General features: G+C 28.9%; 1 protein-coding gene and 1 long non-coding RNA gene across 2 annotated transcripts in view; both read left to right on the top strand.

Moving 5' to 3' along the window:
- The window catches only part of LOC115876530 (lachesin-like), a 502,686-nt gene that overhangs the window by 318,471 nt on the left and 157,659 nt on the right, over positions 1 to 26,556 (top strand). The window lies entirely within an intron of this gene.
- Positions 9,130 to 11,442, top strand: LOC115876545. The gene is made up of 2 exons (XR_004049162.1): positions 9,130 to 9,703; positions 11,306 to 11,442. It is a non-coding gene; the product is annotated as an uncharacterized LOC115876545 (long non-coding RNA).

A 26,556-nucleotide genomic window follows, 5' to 3' on the forward strand; every position in this document is an offset into this window, starting at 1 on the left:
TTTTAATTCATTTTTAGATTCTGCGTAAAATTCCATAACTTTTTTATATATTATAATGTTATATAGCAAAATAAAACACTAAATCACGACAATACACCAAAACACTTTTACTTTTACACTGGACGCGCGTTTCGCTAACCATTTTAGCATCATCAGCATATTGTTACGTTTTTCGGTTCCGTGTGGATGGAAAGTCACAATTTATTTAAACACAATTTATTTAACACTAATTAACAAACAATAACGATTAAAAAAAAAACTTAAAGAACTATTTATAACTTATTTACAATTTATCTAACTATTTATCTAACAGGAATTTATTTTGAATTGGCGCGGCGATTGTAACTGTACGCGTCGACCGGTTGTTTTTCTCTCTCCTTTCTCAGGCCTCAGGCGTTTGCTTATATATGAGATCAACAGACAATCCAGATTTATCCCGACAATTCTTAGCCGTTCTAGAAGGTCGGCGTCGCCGGCGTATGAATCATAGCCGAGTGGCCAAGCCTAAGGCCGAGTTCACACGGTACGGGTCCGCAACAATATGATTACATACTACATATTATTAAAACAGTTTTAATCATCTGCTGATGATGCGAACATGTTTAGCGAAACGCGCGTCCAGTGTAAAAGTAAATGTGTTTTGATGTATTGTGGCGATTTAGTGTTTTATTTTGCTGTGTAATACCAAAGGTTCCAACCCCCAATTGTAATAATGTTATATACCTAAAATTAATAGTTTTTGTAATATTTAAATTTGTTTAAATAAATGTTAAATTACAATGTGGTAAAAAATTGTCAGTGGTGACATTGTTTCTGAAGTTGTATTATCAAAATTTGATAGGAGAATTTTTATAGAGATGAAACAAAAGATATATGTGAAGATATTTTAGTTAAATGCTACAGGGTGTTTAAAATACATTTATGAATTTCAACTACTTAAAATTAAAAAATGTCAAATTTTTTAAATGGTACACCTTATAATATATTATAACTTTTCCTGACAGATTTTACAAAACTCTTCAACTTTTATTAAGTATGTCATATACCTAGTTTTAATAGTTTGCTATTTATTCCAATTTTTTCTATTTTTATTCATATTTTAATACAATAATTATGCTATAGCATCATTAGCCGCATTTTGAAGAATATAATTTATAATTAAAGTTTTAAATTTAAAAAATGGAATGCTGACGTAACATTTAGGAAACTAGAGTAAAAAGATATAAAAAAAAACACTAAATATAAAACTGAAACTATTTCTTTAAAGCAAACCAAACGAAAAAAGCAATGTAGCAAAGATTTTCCACTTTTCATAATCCTGGTTGTTTGACAACAATTTGATAAGTTATTGATAAGATTTAAAAATATTCGTTGATTGAGTCGTTTTATATACTACATCTCTAGTTATCGGTTGATTTAGAAATAGCAACAGAAAAAATACGCAAATTTCTTGAAAATTTGTATTTTGTACATTAAATAACTATTTTTAATTAATTTATACGCATTATCTTTGATTTTGTTCATAATCAGTATTTTTTTTTCATTCATTCGATTCACAGTAAATTACAAAGTAATACGTTTAATTATTTAATTAATTGTAACCGATTTCATGTTTATATTCCATCTTTTGTGCTTCCCAGATTGTACATTTTATTTGAGGAAAATCGCGAAATTGTTTCTTTTGTTTAGGTCTAAAGGTTCTGTGAAAACGGTCGCACCAAAATATGGTTTAAGCTTTGCAATTCAGATTTGATTTATGCTTTCCTGCGTAAATACGTCGTCCGTTCGGAATTCCTTGTTTGCTGTGGAAAATTGATTGTTTAGAATTTGTCCGTGTAACTAAATTATCTTTTCGTTGTGTAGACAACCATATGTCTAATTTGAAACGAACTTCAACTAATACTTTTGATCGAACAGATAATAAATAGTTTGTGGATGTTGATATACAGGGTGAGTCTTAAATAAGTGCAAATATTTTCAGGGGTGGTATATTTCGACCCCAGGAACACGTCTATGAGTTTTGTTTCGCAATAAAAAGATGTTGAAAATCGTGCATTACCTTTTAAATTTCGCTGTATATTTTTAGAAAACTTTTTAGAACTGCCTGTTCGTGGCAAATCTTCCCACGGTAGAATTTTTTAATATATGATATTACCATAGTTACGGCACTAAAAGTAATGCAATATTGCCACTCTCTATATGACCTATATTTCTAATTATTCAGACGAGAAATTGCCACAAACTAGTAAAAAATTGCTGAGAAAGGGTGAAAAATTGTGCAAAGCAAAGGTGTGAACAAATACTCTGTATTGTAATTTACATTGTAAAGTACAGAGATACTATATACAGGGTGAGTTTCCTACGATGTTCTCTATGGGTATCTCGGAAACTACTGGAGATAGAGAGTTGGTTAAATGGGGAAAGAATTGCAGTTTTATGGGGTCATAAATATGCGCCTTTCAGATTTTTGAAAAAGTTCATGGCTTACTAGATATTTCGAAAAAAAAACAAATTTCGGCTATTTTAAAAATTGTCTCTAATTCCATTATAATCTATTTTAGACAAAAAGTTTTCAGATAAAAGTTGTAGATAATCACATCCTTAATGAGACTTTGTTCTCCGTTTTTTTTCTAAAGCCTGTCATTTTTGACATATGACACAAACATGTGTTTTTTTAAATGGAAACCATAGTTGGCCATGACTTCATAAAAAGCGCTATTTTAAAGCTTTTCAGCTATATAAGCTATAATATATTTTCTTCGAAAAATTACGGAGTTATAGCCAATTTTTATAATTTTTAAACAATTTCACTTAGTTAGCCATGGAAACAAGTTCAATCGCCGTTTCTCTCAGAAATGTGAAGCTGTCATATCCAAACTTTGTGAATTAAAATAAGCAAAAATTGTCAATATGAATTTTAGAAATGAAGAAAAGCGTGTAGATACTCGCGCATCGATAGAGTGGTTCCAACACGACTTTCATTATGACACCCCCATAATGAAAGAAATGTTAAAAATTATTTATATCATAATTATGCAAACTCCAGGATAGGAAGAGGTGGACCAATTGCATGGGCCTCCTCCGATCACCGGATCCATTTTATATATTTTTTATGCGCTATGGTTAACAATAAGGTTTACAAAAAACCTTATGAATTAAGAGAGGCACTCAAAGTGGCGGTACGAGAGAAGTTTAATTAAGTCAACCGGTCCTTCTGTCATAATAGGTAGTAATTCAGTTTTAAAAAGATGCAACTCGAAACAATGACGGGTTTTTTGAACATTTTCTAAAATAACTTAAAGTATATGTAGTGATATTATTTTTTTAAGTTTTAGTTTGTGTAATGTAAATTGTAAAGAACCGTTTAATAATATTATTATATTCTGACTTTTTATAAGTTATAAATCATAACAGAATAATACTATGCGATCTAAGTGAAATTAGCCAAGAAAGATAAGAATTGGCTGTAACTAAATTTAACTTCTTTAACATGTCTTGAAAACCGTTCTCTAAAAAACGTAACATTCACCGGTCAACGTATCCTCGAAAATGTGTGGTCAAGAAAAGTTGAACCAACTATCCTACACGCTTTTCTTCATTTGAAAAATTCATATTTACAATTTTTGTTTATTTTAATTTACAAAGTTTGGATGTGACAGCTTCACATTTCTGAGAGCAAAAACGATTTAAACTTGTTTCCATGGCTAACTAAGTGAAATTGTTTAAAAATTATAGGAATTGGCTATAACTCTGTAATTTTTCGAAGAATACATATTATAGCTTATATCGCTGAAAAGCTTAAAAAATGGCGCTTTTTATGAAGTCATGGCCAACTATGGTTTCCATTTAAAAAAAAACACATGTTTGTGTCATATGTCAAAAATGGCAGGCTCTGGAAAAAACAGAGAACACAGTCTCATTAAGGATGTAATTATCTACAACTTTTATCTGAAAACTTTTTTGTCTAAAATAGCTTATAATGGAATTAGGGACAATTTTTAAAATAGCCGAAATTTGTTTTTTTTTGAAATGTCTAGTAAGCCATGAACTTTTTCAAAAATCTGAAAGGCGCATATTTATGACCCCACAAAACTGCAGTTCTTTCCCTATTTAACCGACTCTCTATCTCCAGTAGTTTCCGAGATACCCATAGAGAACATCGTAGGAAACTCATCCTGTATATATAGATCTATTTTAGTATAAAAACACACTCCTTTAACCGTCTTAAGTTTAATTAGAAATAACGAGAACTAAATCTTATACAATTACACCTTTTATATAGTCTGTCAAACGACAAAATCCTTGACAGTGATAGATGTGTCTGTCATTTTAAATTCAAAGTAGTTTATTTTATTTTAGAAAGAAATAAGTTGGTACAATTGGAACGCATAATTAATATATTTAAATGTTGAGTGACAAGTGATTACTTTAAAATATTGTGAAAAAAAACTGTATAAAACTGAAAAAAATATAATCTTGGTAAATTAACTTTAATCTTAATTTTTTCTGCTAGTACTAAACTGTATTATTTACCTATCGTGTGATGTTATTTTACAGATACTCAAGTTTTTGGTACCATATACGAGATGGTATACAACTTTATTTGTGGCTAATACAACTCTCTGGCCATAGTCTCTGGTAAACTGTGTTTTTGGCGGTCTCTGGGCACCGAATATTAACTGTAAACTATGGTCTGGGTCAACACTTAATTTTCCCTCGAGTTTTCCTCCACTTAATTTTAAAAAACACGAAACACAAGTAACGACACAGTCCAAAATGCAAAATGCCAAATATTTATCATTTCTATTTGACACAAAATTATAACCTATCATTTGGCAATAGTTTGACAACTCTCAAATATCTTAAGCCGAGTTCATACGCATCGGAGTCCGTTTGCCGTTCATCGTTGCGTCAAACCAATAGTATTGAAATATGATCTGTCATTTTTGAAATAGACCAATAAAACTGGTTAAAAACAACAAGAGACGACGCATGACGTATTTACTTATAAACCCATCCACAGTTACCTTAAAAAATATTAGAAACTTTTTTAGTGAAATAAATGGATTGGTATTGAAGTCATCTGCTTTTTTTCTGTCATCGTCTGTCGAAATCTTACCTGAGAAAAAAAAACAGAGTATTACACCTTATTACACCACAATTACACTTTTTCATTTGGAAGCACAGTTCATTTGGACGCGACAGTACAGCTAATGTTTTGCTTCCTTTGGTTACAGTTTTATCAATGTGTTCCCCAAATTTTATCTAGGTGTAAAGCCAGTACCACCTAAGTACCTTATGGTTTTGCTGTGCTTAATTTCTAAATCTTCAAGGTTAAAATATATTTCAGATATTTTCCTTTTGGTTTTCAACAAAATCGCCTCCGTCTTGTATGGGGATAATTGAAGATTTTTTCATCCAATTTAAAACTCTAATCATACTAGTATTGGCAGTGTTCATTAGTGCCTCTTCAGTTTTTGCAACTACCACCATTACAAAGTCGTCCTCAAATCCAATTAATTAGTTTGGTACCCTCAGCCATTTTTAATTCAAGTAAATCGTCTATTTTCTAATTAAAATTACGTAGAGTGTATATAATAATAATAATATAATAGCCCCCGTATAAACGCCTTGGGAGTAGCAAGGTACAGCTTGCCATTCTAGAGCCGTTCGGTATACAAGGAAGGTATACCTATTATTACCTCAAGAATGTATATCCCAAGTACTCATTTAAGGCTGAGTCGACCTAGGTACCCAAACTATTTTTATTTTAATAAAAATAGTCGGCTGATGAAATGCCGGGTCTGGGATTCGAACCCACTACCTTTAGATTGGTAGACGAGAGCCTGTACCTCTACGCCACCGGGCACCGCATACATAGAGTGTATACAAGGTTGTTCACCACATACGACATAGAGTATTGTAGCTAAACGATTAGATTTTTACAAATTGTAAGTTTTGGGTTCGTTGAAGGACTATTAGAGCTACAATTTAAAAATATTTTTACCAGATACAGAGTGTCCCAAATAAATAAAAAATATCAAAGTTGTATTTTTTTAAATGGAACACCCTGTATATTATTGCATTTTTAGTTTCTACGATTAAAATAAAGGTAAATTTGATTAAGGTTTATTACACTTAAACCTTACCGTTTTTTAAATATTTTCAATTTTGTAAAATTGCATTATAAATTTTAAGGCTTCATTTCTCCGAGGGTATCAAAGATTTTAATACTAAATATTTACTGAAGTTTATTTATTGATCAGTTATTGTGTTGCAATAATAAAAATTATACTACTTTATACAGAGTGTCTAAAAATTTATTTTAAATAATTACTAGCTTTAAACGGCAATAACTTGTTTAATTTAAATGGAATACCCTGTATATTTTATGAGAATCAGATGCACAATTTAATTGTTTATCAAATTGTATTATATAACTTTTTACCTATCCCTTCAAGTTTTCGTAGAAAATGCATTTTCTTATAATTTAGACCTCATTTATCAATATACCCATGGAATATTATGGCATTTTAGATTGTTTTTAAAACAACAAATGTACGAAATGTACAGGCTAGTAATATTATCGTTTTTAGTAAAACGATGATATTACTAGCCTATTTGTATGCAAAAAGAAAACTATTTAAATATTTATAAAAGAGTATACCATTATTTATATATACCATCCGTATTTCCGCCCATATACTGATTAATTATATACTTAATTGTGTTCGTTAATAAATTATTCTAAATAAATGTGGATTTGAATCAGAAATCATTATAATAATAAGTTATGAAAATAAACGTCTTTGTTGTTTTAAATAAGCATTTGTCAAAAAATGAAATATCATTTTTAAGGTTTTTTTACCACACTGTCTAATACACATAAATAATTCAGTTTTTTAGTATTTGGAGCAATTATTATTAATCAACGCAGACAGTCAATTAATGTAGTTTGAATACTGGAATCATATTAACTGGTCCACTTTAACAAATATTTAAACAGTTTTTTTATTTTTTTAATGAAATAAACGAACTATATTGACAATATTAGTATCTGTACTTTTTAAACATTTGGTACATCTTTAAAAATAATCTAAAATGTCAGTATTCCATGGGTATATTGATAAATGAGTTCTAAATTACAAGAAAATGATTTTTCTACGAAAGCTTGAAGAGATTAATAAATAAACTTCAGTAAATATTTAGTATTAAAAACTTTGACACCCTCGGAGAAATGAAGCCTTAAAATAATTTATACTGCAATTTCACAAAATTGAAAATATTTCAAAAACGGTAAGGTTTAAGTGTAATAAACCTTAATCAAATTTACCTTTATTTTAATCGTAGAAACTAAAAATGTAATAATATACAGGGTGTTCCATTTAAAAAAATATAACTTTGATATTTTTTATTTATTTAGGACACTCTGTAACTTGTAAAAATATTTTTAAATTGTAGTTCTAATAGTCCTTCACCGAACTCAAAACTTACAATTTGTAAAAATCTAATCGTTTAGCTACAATATTCCGTGTCGCATGTGGTGAACAACCCTATATAAATGTACAGGGTGGGTCAAATTCGACGCTTTTAAATGGAAACACCCCTTTCTATAGGAGATAGACGAAAACTGATATCGGTGTCTGGAGCTCAATTTTCATCAAAAACATGACGGTGAAAACCGCACAAAACTATCTGTTACCGTTTCGGAGTTACGGGGTGTTTTTCAAAAATGTGCATTTTTAACAAATCGCTGTAATTTTTTGATATGGAAAATTTTGTATTTTTATGAAAACATTTCGAAAGCACCATTTTACGTAGAATTTAATGGTTTAAGTATATTTTGTTTAAAATTAAGAATTTAAAAATTATCAAAAGGAAATTTGATTTTTTATATGGGACACCCTGTCTATTTTTAATGTATTGAAAAGAATTTAAAATTACCTTTCCAAAAATATAGCACACCTGATATTTTGTTATAATTCCCTTGGAAATACGGAATTTTTAAAAGTTCGCCACTTTTAACTAGTAGGCTTTGGACCCTTTATTGATGATATGCCCTCTTAATGGAACTCGAAAACATATTTTTCCAGCAAGACGACGCACCGCCTCTGAACGCTGAAGTTATCAGCAAATTTTTGCACCCAATTTCAAGAATAATTGGATAGCTAACCAAGATCCCAGCCGTTGGCCGTTGAGGACGCCTGTCTTAGTGTCCATGGATCTAATCCTATGGATATATTTGTGGAAGAATAAAGGTTCCTTATTCTTCTTTATAATCTACACAAGAATTAAAAATACTTAGCAGTTATGAGAGGTTATCTTTCACCCCCACTGAGTTAATGAATTCCGCGAGAAATGTCCAAAAACTGCCCGGTCTGTCCATAACAGAAGACGGTCGATATGTCGAACACCTGTAGCAAAATCTCATGTCTGGGTTTGCTATTTATTTTTATTGGTATTAGATATAGTTTAAATGTGTTGTTGTTGGTTAAATATATTTTAAATTGCACAATTTAAAATTCTGTATCTCTCATAGCAAATATTATTTTCCTTTTAATTGATGCTCACAGCTAGAATTTTTTTTGCATTGCAGCCGGTGCCGTTCAAAGCCTACTTATTTAAAGCGGGCGAATTTTTATATACTCTATATCTCGAAGAGGAATCGAGCAAAATATCAAGAGTGTTATATTTTTGGAAATGTAATTTTAAATTCTTTTCAATACATTAAAAATATACAAGGTGTCCCATATAAAAAATCAAATTTTCTGTTGATAATTTTTTAAATTCTTAATTTTAAAAAAAAATATACTTAAACCATTAAATTCTACGTAAAGGTGCTTTGGAAATGTTTTCATAAAAATAGAAAATTTTCCATAGCAAAAAAGTTAGAGCGATTTGTTAAAAATGCATATTTTTGAAAAACACCCCGTAACTCCTAAACGATAACAGATATCGATATGCGGTTTTCACCATCATGTTTTTGACAAAAATTGAGCTCCAGACACCGATATTAGTTTTTGTCTATCTCCTATAGAAAAGGGTGTTTCCATTTAAAAGCGTCGAATTTGACCCACCCTGTACACATAGAGTGTATATAAATGTTGAAATAAATTATGCTATTACCCTTGATTATGTATAAATAGATGTACAATGAGGGCTTAGTACAAGCCCGTCTTCTAGATGGCGCCTTGCCCGTTCTGCATTTTTGTATTCCCCTACGATTTTCTTTGAGGGGAATCCGTTAAACCCGCCCATCGTTCAAAAATGGAAGGGCGCGAGGTCACATCTATTGGGCTACTTATTAGCACGTTTCACGCATGTTTTACGAAAATAGCTTTATCCTTGTTTGTTTCAACTGTGACAAGAAAAAAGGAAAAAAAAGTCATATTCGTTTCTAAATTCGGCAGTTTTGTTTATCTTTCTCGACTTCTGATTTCGTTTCGTTTAGGTTATGTCTTAAAAAATAATTATTTATAATCTTTTGAGTTGAAATATACCTTAATGCATATCTAAATAATTAAAAAATCAATTTTTTCGTCCCTCGCGAAGAAACGAAACAGTATTTTTGAATATTTGGATTACAAACTATTATTTTATGAGTTTTATGTGTTGTGTTTACGTGATGTGTAATGTGTATTTTGTACCTGTTGGATAATATTTTGAAACATATTTAATTAAACAAAAAGCATCTGTATTACAGGTGAGTAAATACTTTCATATTTATTTCTAAATTCATATAAATTTGTTTTAAATCACTCTTGGTTTTAGAGTTTTATCTTAGAGTTTTACCTCATAGAGAGTCTGAGATAAGTTTAATAATAAACATTAAATTTGATAGATTGATAGATAGATTAAACGATAATGGCCAGTTGACTTAAAAATTTAAAAAATACTGATTTTATGCTATAAATTATGTTTCATTTCTTACTTTGCTTTTTTGGAACTGTCAGATATATTGTGTATTTTATAATTTTTCTTAATTAATAACGTAAAATATTGTTTATCTACACTCAACCCTGTGTTTAGATAAAGCTTCATATCAGATTTCCTATTTTATATTTTCACTCAAATCATATTTTTGTAAAATAGGTATGCTTGCATGCAAAAGTAGCGTAAATTTGACAGGGAGGTATTTTTATAGATATACAGGATGATTCGTAGATTTAAATACATATTTACTTTAGAGTTGTATAGTTTGTCAAAAGAAAAGCTATATTTTTTATTTTTTCTTGGTGAATTTGTCAAAAAATTGTCATTCCAGAAAATACTATAATGTCGTAATCGTATAGAGTTCATTTTGACCATTTTTGGATTAAATTTTTTTGTTTATATAATAAAATATATATTTAAAGCCCTTTCTAAGTTAAAAATAAGTAATATGGAAGTTTTTTACTGGAACTAATTTAAGGTAATGTTCTCTTCATATAATTATATAAAAATATGCTAAATTCCTAAATTATTTATATGATTAAATTTTCTTTATATTATTTTTTTTGTATTATATACAGGATGAGTCAAAACTATATATTATATTTTTCTTTGCTATTTCAAATGGAACACTGTATTTTATATCATAAATCAACAAATCTTTTATCCAACTTTTGTTTTGTTAAGATCTATATCCCAGATTAATAGTTATTGGATTGTTCTCAATAATTGTCTCTTTGAGAATAAACATGATTTGTTTTTCGCAATTTTTATTAGTAGGTTTGTCGTTAAAAGTGATGTATCTACATATTTATCAGCGACAAAAATTAAGAATTAGATGTCTAAAATAATTTCCTAATTATTTTTTTACTTAGCGTATCAGTAAATATTATTTATTTTATCGCTGCAGCTGAAAATAATTATGTATTCCAAAACAGGACATTACTGTATAAATATCGATTATTTGGATTTAAAAATTATTTTTCAAAACAAAGTTGGAAAAAACTACGTTTATGTCATAAAATGTGGAGTTCTCTTTGAAATAATCGAGAAAAACCCAACATCTAGTTTTGACGCCACCAGTATATATCATGCATTATAGTTCATTATACTGCAATTTATTATACATACGTAGTTTTGTTTGGTGAAAATGAAACTTTCTAAAAGTATTCCCAATTAAAACATATTAAGAATTTCCTACATTATAATTTTGAAAGACGTTTGAGTGGGCAGACAATTTGGTCTAAAATAATCATATGTCTAAAAAATTTAGTCTAAAATAATCAAAAACCACTTAACACATATAACTCGCTTTTAAAAAATCTAAAAGAAATAAGTTTGTTTATTATATTCATATTTTATTAAATTATTATAGGTGTGACTGCTAAGTGGTCGTACTCGCCACTTTAACCAACCATTGGTGGGACCATGGTAGGACCTTCAGAGATTATAATGCGAATTTTTCATACCATGTAAATCTATATACATATATTAATAAATGCGTTTGTTTTATTAAATTTGTTTTCTTATACGGTATGAGCGAAAAAAAACGGCGTCTATTTGTTTACGTACAAATATATGACATCGATATTCATTTCCAAGCCACCTCTGACGCCGTTTTTTTTATCGTATGGTATACACTTACATATCCCTTATCCTTTAAATCCGATTTATTTCTAATAATTATAAAAATAAGATACCTGATTGATTCTTCCGAAATATTATAAAATGAGATATCAGGAAATAAATAAAGTTACTTATCTCGTTTGTTTTGGGAATTCAAAAAAAAGGGTATAGAGAATCTTAAGAGACACAGTTCAAATATTATTTTTGAGTATATGGGTGCTTTCAAAAAATGTGGCGGATATAATGTAACATGTTTTTTAATGCAAAACTCTTATTTATAACCTTTATTTTATTTTCGATTCTGCCTAAAATTCTATAACTTTTTTTTATAAATAACGTTAGTATTTGCAAAAAAAATTAATCCTATGTTACATAATTGTCAGTTGTTTCCGAAGTTGGGCTACACAAATTTGGTAGGAGTGTTTTAGAGAGGTGAAGAAAAAGATATATGTAAAAATACTTGGAGTTAGATGCTACACTGTGTTCAAACAGTTTTTTTTGGCTGATCCTATATATTATTATTTTTTCTAGTGATTTTACAAAACCTTTCAACATTTGTTAAGAAAGTATATTAAGTACATCTATACTCTATACAGCTTGCAATCTGTTCTGAATTTTTCAATTTTTATCCTTCTTTTACTTCATTTACACTAGGTATAACAAGTTTTGCCATGACAAAACAAAAATTATTTATTATTAAGCATTAAAGTAATTTATATAGTTATATGACATTATTAATAGAAATTGAAGAATTATGTAAAATCTATCAGAAAAAATATAATATACCGGGTGTTTTTCAAAAGTGGCTTGATTGACGTATTCAATTAGTTTCGGTTATTTCTTGTTTCACCGGAAATGACTACAACTTGGTTTTTAAATGGTACCGTCGGTATTTTTTTACTTTATTTGACAGAATATGGCATTGTGAATAGAATAATTTAATGTCAACTTTTGACATATTTACTTAAAAAATTGTATTTTAAATTACAATCTAGAGTGCCATGATAAAAAACAACATGTAACCGGTCGTAAAGGTAACGACAGTTTGACTCGATATACGAAGTGTGTGGTACCAAATTACCTATTTACCAGGTACCAAAAAGGAAAAGACACAAAAAATATTAGACGATCAAATCAATTTTTCCGAAGCTCCTTGATTAAAAATTAATGGTTTTAACACAGCCATGACACTAGATTGAATTTTAAAATGCTATTTTTTTTAATTGAAAATGTCAAAAGTTGACATATGATATATGTCATTCTATTCAGAATGTCATTTTCTATCAAATAAAGTATAAAAAATACCGAGGGTACCATTTAAAAATCAAATGTTGTACTCGTATACATTTCCGGTGAAACAGGAAGTGACCGAAACTAACGGAATACGAATCAATCTCGATTTATGTCATATACTTACCTACTAACATTCCGAATTTGGTAAACCCTGAATTTAATTTTTTTATCTGAAAAAATAAAAAGTTATAGGAGGTGAATCGCTTTTGAAAAAACACTCAGTATAGGCTGCGTCATTGAAAGAATCTGCAGATATTTTTCTATTTTAAATACGTAGTCGAATTTCAAAAACATATATTAAACACCCTGTAGCTCTACCTTAAATATCTACATATAAATATCTAATATTTTTTCTTCATCAACAAATTGAAATATTATAAAACTAGTTTTAGGTTACACCATTATACAAGAAATATACGTAAAAAAAGTAATAGAATTTTACGCAGAATCTAAAATAAAATAGGATGTTACATTTAAAAAAAAACATTATGTTAAATCACACTTTTTACAAAGTTACAGACGTAGGTAGGTATAGTTTCATATTATATTCTTTAATTATCCATCTAAAAATAAAATATTTATATACCTAATATAATACTTTAGTATCCAACAAGTGGCCATGAAAATCAAAATAAATATAATCCATGTCCAAAAATAAAAAATGTAAATAACGCTTTGAGGTATAAATTCGGTTCGAATCAGATAAGATATTTTATTCTTTACCGAGAATTAAATTCGAAGAATTCCTAGTCCCTACTTCTTTGCCAAATTCAATAGTCTCCGCCCCTTTTTACGTTTTAATTTCTGCCACCAGTTGGCAGCATCGACTTATACAGGCACATTGACTAACTATTAATATATAAACAAGGCTATTACTTAGATTTGAGTGATATTATTGTAAATCTAGATTGGGCGCGCTTCAAAAATTGTTACTTGTGCATCGTGCGATGGTTTCTAGACTAGAATAACAATTTTCTGGACTAAATAGACATTGCAAACTTTATACTATTTAGTAATTTATTATGAATCGTAAACTAGTCAGTTATGAAATTTTATTTACCTCTGCTTTATTTCCTTTCCAGTTTAATTTTTCACCACTAGTTTTAAATCTGTAAAGATAAAAGTGTCAAAATATATTTAGATTTAGACCGATAAAGGATTCAAAAACAATACATTTGCCGAGTTTCCGAATGCTACTGCCATTGTAAAACAAAAGACTGTAAAAGTTGGCTTTGTAACTGCGAAAAATCAGTTTAAAACCATTGCCCCCCGGGTAGCTAACAATAAAAGGCACTCAGGATTTTGAATACGTTCGAAAACTTTAAAGCACAATACAAAATATAGAGTTAACCTACTAAGTGAGCTGGATGATTTGCGGTTTCAAGGGAAGTTGAAGCTGTCATTTTAGTTTGGACAGTTAATAGCTGGAAATTATTAGATAGTTAATTCATAATTAAATTATAAGTGTATTATCTGAGAACGTAGATGAATAGAAACGCAATTTATAATTTAATTATAAAGAAATATTTTTCTAAAACCATTTCCTGATTTAATTTTACAAGCCAAACTCTGTTTAAAATTGAAAATGATGATAGTTTTTTGACAGAAGCCATATTTTTTCTTCTGATAAGAGTTTCTTTAGTGGTGAAAGCATAGAAAGTTTGGTTGATTTGGTAATTCAGTTGTCATGCACTAAGCAAAATCTTAACTTACATTTTTAATTTGTCAGATTTATAGTTAAAACTGTGTGGCGCGTCGTAAGCAAAATTATTCATTTTGAATAAATACATTTTTTGGAAATAGATTTTTAAGTCTGGAAACGTTCTATCCTTCTTTAATCTTTTTATAAACAGTGTTAATTTTTGAAATGTTTTATGAAAGTATTTACTAAATGACGTCTAGAGAGTGACCGCACTAAAATTATTACCGATTGTCATTCCACAGCCGACTTTGACGCCGTTTTTTATCAATCATACGGTATTGTATCTCAATATGTTTATCTCCTGTTAGAAAACAACACTATTTATTAGAGTAATTTGTAATTTATATAAGTACAAGAAAAGTAGATAAAATAAAATGTTAATCATATCTTCGATTATTATGAGGCATGATAGTAATCGATTTGAAGATATTTTTAAAAATAAAATATCTCCAAATAACTGTCTTTGTTTATTAATAAGCCACTGCTGACAATTAGTCTCCGTTGGATTAACGTAGCAGCGTTTACAAAACATAACTGTTTTACTATTTTATTTTGTAAATTTTCTTACATTGGCGAAATACCCATAGGACTTTTTTGGAGATATTAATCCGCCACAGAAGTATAGACATTTTTTGATGTTCTTTAAACGAAATGACTATGAATTGTTTTCGCTGATATTTCCGATATAATTTCATATTATAAAATGAAAAAACAACTTTCATTTTATATGAAAATGGCATCGATTATCATTTTCAAGCCAACTGTAGTAGGCCGTTATTTTTTCGATCATACTATGTTATTATTCATTATTATATTCAAGTTAGTTCATATACGATTTCTACAATGCATTTTCTATAACTTGAAAGAAAGGCATTGTACTTTTTGAAACAATAAAGCACGAACTGTCACAATTTTACATAACTGTCCTGGAGATCTAATAAACTGGATTTATAATTCCGCAATGGCTCTATTGTAAAAAGAATTATTCATGAACGCGAAAATAAAGTCGTGCCTTTTAGCATAATCTTCTTGCAAATATTTTCAACGAAAGCCTTTTAACTAAATGAAATATTTTAAAAAATAAATTTACTTTAAAAAGTCCTCTTTCGAAACCGTAATATGGTTATATTATTTCGCCTTATTAAATTAAAAAAAAAAGAAATAAATACATTGCGGAAAAGCTACATTAATAATAAGAAAAACGTTACAGCATTAAATTTTAATATGCGGTTGTTTTGAAATGGAGGTATGTTTACCATAATAAATATTAATTATATTACTATATTATATATTTTATTGAATAAAATTAATTCATTTTTTATATCAAATGGTAAATAAAACATTTTATCATATAATACAGGGTGAGTTTCCTACGATGTTCTCTATGAGTATCTCGGAAACTACACTCTGAAGACAGAGAGTCGGTTAAATGGGGAAAAAATTGCAGTTTTGTGGGGTCATAAATAGGCGCCTTTCAAAAACCATTTTTTTAATTTGTCCCTAATTCCATTATAATCTATTTTAGACAAAAATTTGTCAGATAAAAGTTGTAGAAAATCACATCCGTAATGAGTTTGTGTTTTCCGATTTTTTCTAACGCCTGTTATTTTTGACATACGACACAAACATTTTTTTTAAATGGAAACCATAGTTGGCCATAACTTCATAAAAAGCGCCAATTTTTAAGCTTTTCAGCGATATAAGCTATAATATGTTATTTTCAAAATAAAATTGCTGAGTTATAGCCAATTCTTATCTTTCTTGACTAATTTCACTTAGTTAGCGTGGTGTTCTTATTTTATTATGATTTATAACTTATAATAAGACAAAATATATTATTAGATGGCTCTTTACAATTTACATTACACAAACTAAAACTGAAAAAAATAATATCACTACATACACATACAAGTTATTTTAGAAAATGTTTAAAAGAGATACCATTGTTTTGAGTACATAAATGCATCTTTATAAAACTGAATTTCTAGCTATTCTCACAGAATTAATTAAACTTTTCCTGTACCGCCTCTTCGAGTGTCTCTCTTAATTCTTTTGTAAACCTTGTCGTTAACCATACCGCATAAAAAATCTAAAATGGATAGGTCAAGTGATCGAGAAGGCTCATGCAATTGGTCCACCTCTTTTTATCCCTGAGTCTACATTATGTTATAAATAATTTTTAACATTTTTTTTCATTGTGGGGAGAAGGTGTTATGTTGGAACTACTCTATTAATGCGCGAGTATCTAAATTTAACATGTCTTTAAAACCGTTCATGTCTAAAGAACGTAAGTAAGTTCACCGGTCAACGTGTCCTCGATACTGTATGGACAAGAAAAGTTGAACCAATAATCCTACCCGCTATTCTTCATTTAAAAAATTCATATTTACAATTTTTGTTCATTTTAGTTTACAAAGTTGGATGTGACAGTATCACGTTTCTGAGAGCAACGACGATTGAACTTGTTTCCATGGCTAACTAAATGAAATTAGTCAAGAAAGATTAGAATTGGCTATAACTATATTTTGTAAAAAAAAACATATAGCTAATATCGCTGAAGAGCTTAAAAATTGATGCTAACAATTTCAACTACTTCAAATAATAAAGGCATTTTTAAAAAGCAATTAAAAGATAAAAAATGCTGCTAAGACTATCAAAACGTTAATCTAATAACGATTGGACGTTTATACTATTACGTCAAAAGCAACACTTTTCCAAAGCCTACCATGACTTCACTGAGATATCGTTTCTTGTTCACTCTTGTTAATATCTTAATTATTACATATTAATGTATTATATTATTATTATGGTATCCTGGTATAACGACGATTTTAAAACCAATTGTTTCTATCTTATTTTTTTGTTAGAATGGGCATAATCAAGAGGGCTATGATACCGTGTTGTAAAAATAAGGTAATTCAAGGCTTATTTTTTGGTATTTATTATAATTCTGCTAATATCTTCGGTTTGAAAGAAGATATTAAGGTGCGGTTTTCGCTGAATTTTTAAGCTTTTGCTACTCTTTACTATCAGCTAAAATAACATATACTATCATATTTAACTTTTTTGAAAAAACGCGCTGTTTGTTAAACTGTAAGAAAGCGCTCCCTAGCGTCTACGTTCAAAATCTTATTATTGTTATTATTATGGAATAATATAGAGTAAGAAACGCTCTTTTAAACAAGCCCCCGTTTGTTGGATTCTGATCATCCAGTTCGGAGTTATTAACATTTAAATAAAGGCAGATCTAACCTTCCCCCACCACTTTATTTGAGCAGATAGGAAAAAATGGTTATTACAAAAAAAATCCAGAATTTACTGGAGATATGAAGCTATTATTTATAGTACCCATTATCTAGGCAAAATTCTGTAAAAAAACTATGTTCTTATTTTCCATAGCAGTTGCGCCCTCTAGCGGCCGTTTTACAAACTTGAAAATAATTTCCAGCAATTTCTCATAGCCTCTTTAGTTATAAATATGTTTTATGTCTAATACTTTCTGAGATATAGCCGAGAGCTATTCTTAGTGGGACACCCTACATTACATAATACACATTAAATAATACTAAGTAGACCAACAGAAGTTAAAACGAGGCTCCTAGTTAATATGAAGAAAATTATTTTAGCTATTATTGATCGAAGTACCTACTTAACTAACGCCTTTAGTTAATATTCAGTCCACTTTTTACTAGCACGCAAACAAGAATCCTACCTAGCGTAAGATCGCCTTAGATAATCAAAATTACGCTTGACGTCGATCACAAACCATTACTTTGACGCTTAGTTTCCAACTCCTAATTGTAATTAACTGGGATTATTTGATAATAACGTGAAACAGGAAACTGATAGATTTTAGATGGTCATTAACATAGCTTAACATCGAATATGTAATAAATGTATTTACGTTTCAAGCGTCCTTTTCATTTGAGGTAAATTGATCCATCGGTATAATGCCGTTCACCGACAATCAATATTAAAAATTTACCATTGGAGTAGCAGTATAGACGTATCTTTTTCATAAAACAGTATTTTGTGGTGTACATGCACGTATAGTCTATATAGACACATCGACAGATTTATTTATTCATAAAACGAAACAATCTACCCACAATTATAGGTTAAAATACCTCACATATTATGATCTTTATTATTTTTATATACCGGGTGGTGGGCATCGTCGCTGGAAACATATATTTCCCTATTAATTGAAGTCGTAAATAGGGTTTTTAAAGGTTTGCATCTGCTGAATACACATGCCAAATTTGAACAATTTGGTACCAGCCGATTTTAAGTTATTTAAGAAAAAGTGGATCTATGGTTCATACCAAATAAACCCTTAGTCACGTGACTAAGCTTGATCGGCACAGCGTTGCCCACTTTTATATATTTTATTCTAATCAAAATATTTTATGAACCAAGAATAAATAAATTATAAATATATTAACAGTTATTATTTACATCAACAAAACTCACCTTCTTAATAGCACTTAAGGGGACATAAAGTGCCATTACTACAGCTTTCCTGTTCAAAATATTCTAATAAAGTTGCGATCTGTTTTTTACGACTATTAGGCTATCTTGTACACTTCGCACTAAAAGAGGTTCTAAAAAAACAATGTTCGATTGCAACGTCTGCTAGTAAACATTTTTAAGCTTAAAGCAGTGCCTTCTATTAAAAGATCAGCCTACGGGCGAGATTTATGACGTCACGCTAGTTAGATATAACGGATTAATAAATATGTTGTAGAATACATGGAAAACATAATTATTCTTCAGATTTTTGGTTTGTATTTTAAAAATGATATAGTTTACATGAAATATACATAATATACAGTTAATAACTACAACATATATACCTATTTATAGTAATAAATACTTTGGCAAATAAACTATGAACCATACAAATGCAGTAAATGTTTTACAATGTACAAATAATGTATAGGTACATAAGATAATGGGTAAAATGTAAATTTATTTTAAATTTTGGGGTTTGAAAATCGATCTAATTTAACAAAAAACATTCAATATCTACTAATAGTGATGTATTATTATTTACATTCACAAAATTTATATGTATATTTTGCAAGTATCAATGTTCGAAAAATTATATTTACAAATAATAAAATATTATCTAAAAAAAGGCGTCAGCGATGGCTATCAAATGAAGATCGCTAGCATTTTATATGTAAAATTATTCTAAAATTTTTGATTTTCTTGGGATTTTTAGGTTCGGGAAAAACGCTGATTTAAGTTTTCATTTGGGTTTTCATTATTTTTATTTGGTTTAAAAAAACGTTTCGGCTAACTATAGCCTTCATCTGTATTTTGTCATATGAGAAAAATAGTGTCGAATATAATCCAAAAAAAATTACATATACAATATAATTCACACCTCATAATGTTTACTGCAATTAATAAACTAATATAAACTTATCAAAAGATGACCACATATTTTTTAAAATTATTATTCTTAACACTAAAATTATCTACATTGACTATGGAGTACGCAGTAAACATTATGTGTGTGGTGTGAATATTTTATATGTAATTTTTTGGATTATATTCGACACTATTTTTTTCATATGACAAAACACTGATGAAGGCTATAATGTTAGCCGAAACGTTTTTTTTTAAACCAAATAAAAATAATGAAAAACCAAATGAAAACTTAATCAGCGTTTTTCCCGAACCTAAATCCCAAGAAAATCAAAAAATTTAGAATATTTAGAAACAAAGTTCAAGAATATCAAATTTTCCAAGATTGTAAAATTCTAGTTAATTATTTTATGTGTACAGTTATTTAGGGAATGTCATCGATGTTCATTTCCAAGCCAACTAGACGCCGATGTTTCTCGATGATACGGTATATTTCTTACGTAAAATGTAAATAACATTAGACCAATTAAAACAAAGAAATATGAATTTCTTAGTATTTTTAGTAACACCTTTATTCTTAAAACTTAATTTTGTATTATGCAAATATACCAATTTTATTGTTATTTTATTCATATTGTATTCAGCCATCACTTAAATATTTGATATTAATTTGGTTAAATAATCAACACTATTCATTAAAAATTACTGAACAAATATATGTTATGCTTGACAACTTGACATACATTATATATTATCAAACAAAAACACATTCTTCTTTTAAACTGTACCAGTCTTGTCTCTACAAAAATGTTTTTTAAAATTTGAACTCCAAATAATAATCTTTTTTATGATCTTTAATACACATATTCTTTATTTTCCTCTAGATCATAATACCTACTTACGTGTTTGAATCTATCGAAGCTGAACCAACAACACTTGGAGTGGAGATTCCACAATATGAATAAAATAAACATAATTGTCCAGTTTTCATTAATACCATCATGGGAGAATATTATTTTTAAATGTATTAAAGATATTTTCAATAGAATTCTCTTGATTTATAACTCGTACACACTTTTCTTGCTCTTCCGGACACTTTAGGCTGCCTAATATAACTATCCTTTCCACCAGGAACACAACAAAGATGAGGCATAGCACCAAAAACACACTTCACTTAAGCTTTATTGATGAATTGTTATTAGAGTCTTAAAAAACACACACAAAAATCACGATGAGTAAAAAATGTATGGGCACTTTTAGGTTAAATCACTTAAACAACGTGTAATTTATCAATTTTTCTATTTTTTTATGCGAAACCGAGAGTGACCATATATCTGGTAGTAGTTTATGTCACTTAAACACCAAAATAATTAGTTTTTTTGCACTACAATAATAAATAATACCAAAAATCATAGAGTTAAAACCAAAAATCAACCGACAAAATATGAAACGGAATCTAACCCAATATCTAAGTATGTACAGCTGATGAAGTAAACAAAAGTCCGCCCCCAGGCTGATCTTTTAAAGAACGGCAGTGCTTAAAGTATCACAACACTATTTATTTAAATCAAAATCTCGTAATACATAACTAAAGTGTCAAAACCAATGACAATGTCAGGAAATCATAGATAAATGCAACAAGTTTAGATTGGAAAGCCCGTAAAAATTTTGGATCGCGAAATTATTTTGGGTCGCCACCGTTATATGCGATTTGGCGCTGCTATAACGGTCGCTAAGAACAACGGCAAACAAAAACAGAAATACTTTTCTCTTGTCAAAGTCAGAATCTTCAAAAATCATAATAATCTTTCAAAATCTAAACCGCTCTCATTAAAGAAATTCCGAAAAGTGTTTATAGCGTCCATTTTCAAAGTAATTATTGCTATCTTGTGAGTTTAATTCAAGTTTTATTTACTCCTATCGGTGATAATTGTGAAAAAGTGGCATTAAAAACTTAAAAAGCTGTGCTGTGAACTGTGAACTGCAAAAACCATCGTGGATCGTGGCATAACGTCGGTTTCCAATGTTTCATAGGTATTTCATACATGCGTCCTTATATAAAATAAAGTTTCTTGTATGCAACACACTGTATTTTATTTATAAAATTAAACGAAAATAATAATAAATTTGAATAAACAATATTTGGCGATATAATTCCGGAAAAAGCCGAACCGCTCCGAAATTTTCAAAAGTTTTGGGTCGCGACCGTTGCAAGAATAGCGCCAAATAGTGTTTACATTGTCCTTATGGGCACTTTCCAATCTAAACTTGTTTCATTTATCTATGCAGGAAATAAATAAATAAATGGCAACGGCAGCTTGACATTTTTTACAGCAGAGCTACAGCCCAGGGCAAAATGTCAGTTAGTCAGCCCGGCGCCGAATATATCCATGGTTGGCAACAATAAATTTAAAAATCGCGCGATTACGTAACTAAAACTTGTTGTTAAAAAAGTTGATATTAAATATACAGGGTTGTTCACTACATACGACACGGAGTATTGTAGCTAAACCATGAGGTTTTTACAAATTGTAAGTTTTGGGTTCGATGAAGGACTATTAGAGGTATAATTTAAAAATAATTTTACAAGATACAGAGTGTCCCAAACAAGTAAAAAATATCAAAGTTGTATTTTTTAAGCGGAACGCCCTGTATATTATTACATTTTTAGTTTCTACGATTAAAATAAAGGTAAATTTGATTAGGGTTTGTTATACTTAAAATAATAATTAATACTAATCAAACCAAACCAAACCTTACCGTTTTTGAAATATTTTCAATTTTGTAAAATTGCAGTAAAAAATTTAAGGCTTTATTTCTCCAAGGGTATTAAAGTTTTTAATACTAAATATTTACTGAAGTTTATTTATTGATCAGTTATTGTGTTGCAATAATAAAAATAATACTACCTTACACAGAGTGTCTAAAAATTTATTTTAAGTAATTATCAGCTTCAAACGGCAATAACGTGTTTAATTTAAATGGAACACCCTGTATATTTTACGAGAATCAGATGCTCAATTTAATTTTCTATCAAATTGTATTATACCATTTTTTACCTATCTCTTTAAGTTTCCATAGAAAATGCATTTTCTTGTAATTTAGAACTTATTTATCAATATACCCATGGAATATTGACATTTTAGATTATTTTGAAAGATGTACCAAATTTTTAAAGAGTACAGATACTAATATTGTCGACATAATTCGGTTATTTTACTAAAAAATAAAAAAAACTGTTTAAATATTTGTTAAAGAGAACCAATTAGTATGATTCTAGTATTCAAACTACATTAACTGACTGTTTGCGTTGATTAATAATAATTGCCCCAAATAATAAAAAACTGTGTTTTGTATATGTATTTGACGGTGTGGTAAAAGTAACACCTTTAAAATGATATTTCATTTTTAATAAATTATTTATAACAACAGAGACGTTAATTTTGATAACATTATTATATTGATTTCTGACTCAAACCACATTTATTTAGGAATAATTCTATTAACGAACACAATTAAGTAGGTAATTAATTAGTATATGGGCGGAAATAATGGTGTTATATTTAATTAATGGTATACTCTCTTTATAAAGACTTAAATAGTTTTTTTTTAAATAGTTTTAAATGGGCTAGTAATATTTATAATTTTACAAAACGATAATATTACTAAATTCGTACATTTTGTACATTTGTTGCTTTTAAAATATTCAATGGCCAATATGTACCTATGGCATATTGATAAATGAGGTTCTCAATTATAAGAAAATGCATTTAATACGAAAACTTGAAGGGATAGGTAAAATGGTATAATACAATTTGATAAAATTAAATTGTGCATCTGATTCCTCCTAAATATACAAGTGTTCTATTTAAATTAAAGAAGTTATTGGTGTTTAAAGCTAGAAAATTATTTAAAATAAATTTTAGGACAGTCTGTATAAGGTAGTATTATTTTATTATTGCAACACAATAACTGATCAATAAATAAACTTCAGGAATTTTTTTTTTTTTTCAAAAACTTTGATACCCTTTGGAGAAACGAAGCCAAGAACACAAAATTTAAAAAAAAAAAAAAACAAAATTCAAAAATATTCTATCAAGAGGAAAAAACGGTAAGGTTTAAGTATAATAAACCTTAATCAAATTTACCTTTATTTAATCAGAAAACTAAAATGTAATAATATACAGGTGCAATTCCATTTAAAAAAATACAACTTTGATGATATTTTTTACTTATTTGGGACACTCTTGTATCTTGTAAAATTATTTTAAATTGTAGCTTTTAATAGTTCTTCATCGAACCCAAAACTTGAAATTTGTAAAATATAATAGTTTAGCTACAATACTCCGTGTCGTATGTGGTAAATCAACCCCTGTATTTTTAAATTAAAATCCAAACAGGTAGTAATGCAAAAAAAACTGAAATAAAAGTCAACACAAACACAAATGTAATTTATTGTGTTGTTTTTTAATTGTTAGTATATTTTCTTATTTTTTAAAAAAAAAAAAAAAAAAATTGTTTTAATTTAATATTTTCCTATAGGTAATATGTTCCATCTCCTGAAATATTTTGAGATCTATATTAATGGAAAATTTTACTCTGCAAACTATTTCAAAATAAAAATAAAAGTTTATTACTTAATGATATCACTACTAGGGCAAATTCTTATATTATAGGGAGAGAATAACTGTACACAGAATCCCTCATGAATAACTATAAAATAATACTGCAAAATATAACTATGCACCATCCTGCATTTTGGGAATAAGGGATTGTTATATTTAAATAGTATATGGCGGGCATACTTGAAGGCTACGAACAAGCAAGATAGTCTACACATAGCCCCAAAACACGCAAAGCATTTTTCACAAGAATTACAATCTGCTGTTTCATGTTTCTCCATCAAGCCGTAACGCCATTTTAGAAAATCTTTATACTATCTTTATACACTTTATAAGGCCCCGATGTACAAGCCATATTATTGTAAAGTTTCATTAAAACTCTAGTAATTTCTTTATGAAGGGTAACAAAATATCCACATACATACTACAAACTCTCGCTTCTTTATAATAACACAAGGATTTGCCTAACACTCATTTCACTATAAAGCCAGTAGACCCAAAGACATCTAAATGGGTAGACAGAACACTCCATTCATAAAACTCAATGTTTTAGAATCATACATGGTTTGACACTTTATGAGAGTTAAAAAGAGATGGTACATAAATATGACAACACGATGAGTCACAGTTAACAAATACAATATATATATATATATATACATATATATATATATATATATATATATATATATATATATTTTATTAAATCGACGAAGTCAGACCCGGTACGTTGAAGATAGGCCGTCAGACCCGGGGTATATCGGATGAAAAATGTTCAAGCGATGCCTACAGGCCCCGATGTTGACCGTTTTAATTTGTCCCATTTTATATAAAAAAATAGAGGGTTTATTCTGTTTCTGCCAGACTCCACGACGTTTAGCCAACTTCAACATTTATATTAGAATTAGACGAACGGACCTTTTGACGCGGTAATTGATGACAGTACAGAAGTAAAACGGCGCATTTCTGCTATAGTGAATACTAAACCTTATTATTGGGGTATTAGATATTATCTTGTCCTATAAATTCTACCCGTACAAAGTTGTTTTATCTCGAAATTTCTTTAAAAATTAAATTTCTTTGTAATAAGCATAATCAAGTTACAATGCATTATCAATTACGTTTAGTAGATTTTGTAAGTTTTTACTAAGTGATGATGGATAAAGATAATATAGGGTATAATATCATCTTATTTTGGTGTTGTGCGCTAAAAGTAAACTTGAATATTACTGCATTACTGTAGTGTGTAGCCACAGTTTAGTAAAGAATACGTGTAGCTGTCAAAATTTTTGTTTCCACTTGAAATTACTATTTTGGATCTCACTGAACGAAATAATGCACAAAATTAATTATTGTGAAATAACTGAATACTATTTCCGATATTTATGATCGAAAACAAAACAACCAAAAAAAAAAAAAACGGCGTCATTTTATATGTAAAATTATATGGGGAATGTCATCGATCGTCATTTTCTTTGCTTTCAACTGGACGCCGCCTTTTCTGACTCAGCACGTACCTTTAAACTTTTTCCTGTGCGGAGAAATATCATACAAAACCGCCTTATCGTACAGTCACTACCATACATGATGATCGTAATTACATTGATGTAATTTCTTCGACAATGAAATCATACCAACGAAATAAATCTTTAGGTACACGTACAATTCTTTTAATCTGTCAGACTGATTTAGATGAAAAATCTTTAGGCATCTTCTATAACGTAACTCATAGTCGAAATAAATTTTAGGTACTCGTACAATTCTTTGAAACGACGATAGATTTAGACGAAAAAATTTAGGTACTACTAAAACGAAATCATAGTCGAAATTAATTCTCTTAGGTACCCCCTCAAAATAAATTTCGACACGATGACCGATTTAGATGTGAAAACTTTAGGTAATTTGTAAGGTGTATAAATCCATATGCGAAAATGTCAAAAAACTGATTATTATTATACGTCATCTCATTGAGCAAGTACCAACCGAACGAAGCGCTTTACCAAACAG

This window comes from Sitophilus oryzae, unplaced genomic scaffold, assembly GCF_002938485.1.
Source record: "Sitophilus oryzae breed Bouriz unplaced genomic scaffold, Soryzae_2.0 scaffold_1059_pilon_pilon, whole genome shotgun sequence".
NCBI lineage: Eukaryota > Metazoa > Arthropoda > Insecta > Coleoptera > Curculionidae > Sitophilus > Sitophilus oryzae.